Source organism: Aptenodytes forsteri, unplaced genomic scaffold (genome assembly GCF_000699145.1).
Source record: "Aptenodytes forsteri isolate BGI_AS27 unplaced genomic scaffold, ASM69914v1 Scaffold33, whole genome shotgun sequence".
Classification (NCBI taxonomy): domain Eukaryota; kingdom Metazoa; phylum Chordata; class Aves; order Sphenisciformes; family Spheniscidae; genus Aptenodytes; species Aptenodytes forsteri.
The window spans coordinates 7633249-7638814 of NW_008795037.1; positions in this window are offsets into that span (position 1 = coordinate 7633249).

A 5566-nucleotide genomic window follows, 5' to 3' on the forward strand; every position below is an offset into this window, starting at 1 on the left:
CCCACCCCGAGACCCCCCCGGGAGCGTCCCTGACTTATTTTTCTCCCCCCCCTCCGCAGGCTGCTGCTCCTGCTGCCCGGCAGGATGTGCCAAGTGTGCACAGGGCTGCGTCTGCAAGGGGCCCCCCTCCGCCAAGTGCAGCTGCTGCAAATAGGGACCCCCGGCTGCACATCTGGGGGTGCTGCACATCCGGGGGGCCGAAGAAGAATAACCTTATTGTGTATGTTAGGGGTTTTTTTATATGTGTTCAGATATCTTTAGTGTTTGCCACTTGTGACGTGTAATAAGCTACCTAAATAAAGAGATGTGTATATAAAGGTCTATAAGGATCCTGGCACTTCTGTTGGACGGGGTGGTTTCCCTGGGGAGCGGGAGGGCAGTGCGTTTGGGGGGTCACGGCAAAGAGCCCGCGTCTTATTTTTGCTCCTTTCTTCCAGTCCTGGCTCTGCCCTCCCTACCAACAGCTCTGACTCTTGTTTTAACACTTTCCCTGCAAAACAAGGTAATTTATAGGGATTTTTTTTCCCCGCCCTGTTGTTACCCAAGGGCAAATCCCATGCTCTCTCCCCCACCAGAAATCCTCGGGGCTAATGAGCAGCTCGTTCTTACAAGCCTTCACCGACAGTGTAATAACCACTGCAGCCCTGCCCATTTCCAGGGGTAACGTTTCCACGGCAGGTGGGGCAGCGGTGAAACAGGTTTACTTTTCCTCCTGGCAGTTTAGTTGAACTGGCTGGAAGAACCACCCTGCTTATCCCCCTGCCACCTCTGCCAGCCCGGCAGGGCGCTTCTGCGGGGAGCCCCAGGTGACCTGGATGCCCGTGATGGGATGCGATGCCCACGCCAAGGTGCCATGCCCACAATGGGGTGTGATGCCCACGACGGGATGCAGTGCCCACGATGCGGTGCGATGCCCATGATGGGGTGCAATACCTGCGACGGGATGCGATGCCCGTGACGGGGTGCAATGCCCACGTCGGGGTGCAAAGCCCACGATGGGATGCGATGCCCATGCTGGGGTATGATGTCCGCAACGGGATGTGATGCCCATGCCAGGGTGCAACGCCCACAATGGGATGTGATGCCTGCGATGGGTTACAACGCCTGTGCCAGGGTACAATGCCTGTGATGGGATGTGATGCCTGCGATGGGTTACGATGCCGATGCCAGGGTGCAACACCCACAGTGGGGTGCGATGCCCACAATGGGGTGCGATGCCCGTGCCAGGGTGCAACACCCACAATGGGATGGGATGCTCGTGATGTGCTGCGATGCCCGTGCCAGGGTGCAATGCCTGCGATGGGCTGCGATGCCCGTGCCAGGATAAAATGCCCACAGTGGGATGTGATGCCTGTGATGGGCTGCGATGCCCATGCCAGGGTGCAATGCCCACAACGGGATGTGATGCCCATGCTGGGGTGTGATGCTCGCCCTGCCCAAGCGCAGCCACGCCACTGCCAGGACGCTGCACCCCAGGTGCCACGTGGCACCGTGCTGCTTCCCAGGACACACAAAGGGTCCTGGCTGTCCCCGCACTCCCCAAATGCAGCCTTTTGTGGCCTCTTTTTAGCTGCAAAACCCTTCCTGACCCGTCCAGCCACCGCTGCCCGGACTCAGCCAGGGTTTCGGCATGGCTGAGGCCACCCCTGCCCACCAGCTGCTTTGCGGTGCCAATGCCCAGGGGATACCCCTTTGCTCCAGGAGGGCTCTTTCCCCAGGGTGTCCCCTGAGATGTCACCACCACCCCACTGCTTCCAACAGGCGTGAAGCACGTCCCTACGCCAGCTGAATGTAGGGCAGGGCAGGTGTCCTGGTTTCAGCAGGGATAGAGTTAATTTCCTTCCTAGTAGCTGGCACAGTGCTGTGTTTTGGATTTAGGGTGAGAACAATGTTGATAACACACCGATGGTTTAGTTGTTGCTAGGTAGTGCTTACACTAGTCAAGGACTTTTCAGCTTCCCATGCTCTACCGACTGAGAAGGCTGGAGGGGCACAAGAAGCTGGGAGGGGGCACAGCCAGGACAGCTGACCCAAACTGGCCAAAGGGCTATTCCATACCATGTGATGTCATGCTCAGTATATAAAGCTGGGGGAAGAAGAAGAAGGGGGGGACGTTTGGAGTGATGGCGTTTGTCTTCCCAAGTAACCATTACGCGTGATGTAGCCCTGCTTTCCTGGAGATGGCTGAACACCTGCCTGCCGAGGGGAAGCAGTGAATGAATGCCTTGTTTTGCTTTGCTTGCGTGCGCGGCTTTTGCTTTACCTATTAAACTGTCTTTATCTCGACCCATGAGTTTTCTCACTTTTACCCTTCCGATTCTCTCCCCCATCCCACCGGGGGGGAGTGAGCGAGCGGCTGCGTGGTGCTTAGTTGCCAACTGAGATTAAACCACGACAGCAGGCATGCCGCAGGCGGGGTGCAGCATCAGCTCTGGAGCACCAAACTAAACTCTAGTCTGCAAATAGCAGCGTTATCTTTATTCCCTCCTATCCGGAGAGATTTAAGTGCCAACCATGCAAAAACACTGTTGGGGAGCCCACAACAAGTATGAAGGAGAGGTTTCTGACTGGATTTATCCCCAAACATGGTTTAACCAGCAGGGCTGAGAGCATCCTTCCAGCCTCGCTGTCCCTGGTGGGTTTCATAGAATCATGGAATAGTTTGGGTTGGAAGGGACCTTTAAAGGACACTTCGTCCAACCCCCCTGCAATGAGCAGGGACATCTTCAACTAGATCAGGTTGCTCAGAGCCCCGTCCAACCTGACCTGGAACGTTTCCAGGGATGGGGCACCCACCACCTCTCTGGGCAACCTGTGCCAGTGTTTCACCACCCTCAGCATAAAAACTTTCTTCCTTATATCTAGTCTATATCTACCCTCTCTTAGTTTAAAACCATTGCCCCTTGCCCTATCGCTACAGGCCCTACTAAAAAGTTTGCCCCCATCTTTTTTATAAGCCCCCTTCAAGTACTGACAGGCTGCAATAAGGTCTCCCCAAAGCCTTCTCTTCTCTAGGCTGAACAACCCCAACTCTCTCAGCCTTTCCACATAGGAGAGGTGTTCCATCCCTCTGATCATTTTTGTGGCCCTCCTCTGGACCCGCTCCAACAGGTCCGTGTCTCCAGGTGGGGTCTCACCAGGTCAGAGCAGAGGGGCAGAATCCCCTCCCTCGCCCTGCTGGCCATGCTGCTTTGGATGCAGCCCCGGATACGACTGGCCTTCTGGGCTGCGAGCGCACATTGCTGGCCCATGCCCAGCTTTTCACCCATCAGTACCCCCAAGTCCTTCTCGGCAGGGCTGCTCTCCATTCCTTCATCCCCCAGCCTGGATTGATACCGGGGGTTGCCCCGACCCAGGTGGCCTTGTTAAACCTCATGAGGTTCACAGGGGCCCACTTCTCCAGCTTGTCCAGGTCCCTCTGGACGGCATCCTGTCCCTCTGGCGTGTCAACCGCACCACTCAGCTTGGTGTCATCTGCACATTCGCTGAGGGTGCCCTCGATCCCACCACCTATGTGGCTGAAGATATGGAACAGTACTGGTCCCAGTATGGACCCCTGAGGGGCACCACTCATCACTGGTCTCCATCCGGACATTGAGCCGTTGACCACTACTCTCTGGGTGCGACCATCCAGCCAATTCCTCATCCACTGAACATTCCATCCATCAAATCCATCTCTCTCCAATTTAGAGAGAAGGACGTTTGGGAGATCCCACTGGATCCCTTGCCCACGCTGGGAGGGGGCTTGCATCAGTCCTGCCCTGTGGCTCTGCCCCTTGCCTGTCCTTGTGCCCCACGGCAGCGCGATGGAGAGCAGCTATCGGATGCTGTCCCCTGCCTGCGTGGGAAGCAGCAGGCAGACAGGGGTCCTGGCAGCTCAGCGCCGCGCCCTGCGACCTGTGCTGGGCAGCTGCGGTTCCTCTGCTTGCTTTATGGCTGCTATAAAATCAGAGTTGGACCTGGCACTCCTCTTACACGGGCACAGCCTTGGGATTAACCGCTCCCTGCCGGCCCTGGGAAATCGGAGTACCAGCAACGACGTGGGAAACCCCCCCGAGGTCCCCTCTCCCTGCTAGCATCCAGCACGTGCCCTGCACCCCGGCATTTTGGCAAACCTGCGGCTCAGGGGAGACACGGCTCATCCCTCCCTGTCTCACTGCGGGATGAGTTCATTATTCAGTGGAAATGCCCCAATTAGGAAACAGGGCATTTTCCGGGCTCTTTTCCCCTCCCAGCTCCACACACGGTCCTGCGGGGATGCTGCGCTGCCACTTCCCGCTTGCAGTGACGGGGGGCCCCGGGGCCACGTGCCCTGGGATCGGGGACAGCCCCTCCACTGGTGATGTGCAGGATTCCTAGAAATCTGGGAATTCTCCTGCCTCCCCTGCAGCCTCGCCTCTGCACGCTCACCCCCCGTTTTCTGGTATGGCCCCATGTTGGGGGGCACATCCCCATTTCGGGTGGCGGGGGGGCTCTCCTTTCTTCAAACGGGGTGCACCAGAGCCCATCCCCAGCGGTTGGGGGGGGGGACGGGACCGGGGAACAGCACTGTCCGGGGCAGCACTGTGCTGGGGGGGTGTTCAGGAAGCGATTTCACAACACATGTTTATGTGCAGTAAGACCACACGTGCCCCATGATTTCACCTCTCCTCCTTTCCCGCTCAGCCAGTGGTGAGCGCAGTGCCTGCTGGCTTAGCCAAATATTTACACACCCTCGCTGCTGCCTGCAAAACACTGCCAGGAAAAAAAAAAAAAAAAAAATCAGTGTTTTTGCAGACAAGCACAAGCTGTTCCCTGGCACAACTTCCCGGGGCCACCGACCTGCTCCTCATCCCAGTGCCTGCTGGCCTGGGCACCATGGGGACCGACCTCATCCGCAGCGCCAGCTCTGAGCCCAGACTTGCCCTATTAGCAACAAAAACACCACCACCGCCACCAAGAGCACCGGGCGCAGGCGCGGGGACAGCCTGTCCCTGGCCCGGCCGCTGTTTTCCGTGCCGGGTGCCAAGCTGGCCGCAGGCATGAGCGGGGCAGCGGAAGCCGGTCAGCACGTAAACACCGCGACAAGGGGGAAAACCCACAGGCACCGGTAGTGCCGCGAAGCCATGATTCCCAGCAGCCCCCGGCTGGCCGTACCACGCTCCTGTGCTGCATCCTGGTGCTGCACCCCCATGCTCACCCCTCCTGGGGGGCCAGTCGAGCACCCCAGCCCCACGGGGGCTGCCCCGGGGCCACCCGGCTCTCCGGCAGGTTGCTGAGACTGTCCCATCCCCGGGGACAGCCACACGCATCCCACGGCCTCCCCAAGGGTGGGGGGCACAGCTGCACCTCAGCTCTCAGCACACGGGGCTGAGAAGGGCCAGGAAGCATGGCAGGGCTGTCCCAAATGCGTGGGAGATGGTGGCGATGCCATGCCAGCACCGTCACCCCCCCTTGGCATCTTCCAGCGTCTTGGTCCCCCAGGACACAGCTCCCTGCCGGGAGGGTGGTGGCAGAAAGGGGTGCGGGTGGGACCCCCCTGGCCTCCCCAAAGCGGGCTGGGAGCTGCGGGGGGGGGGGCGGGGGA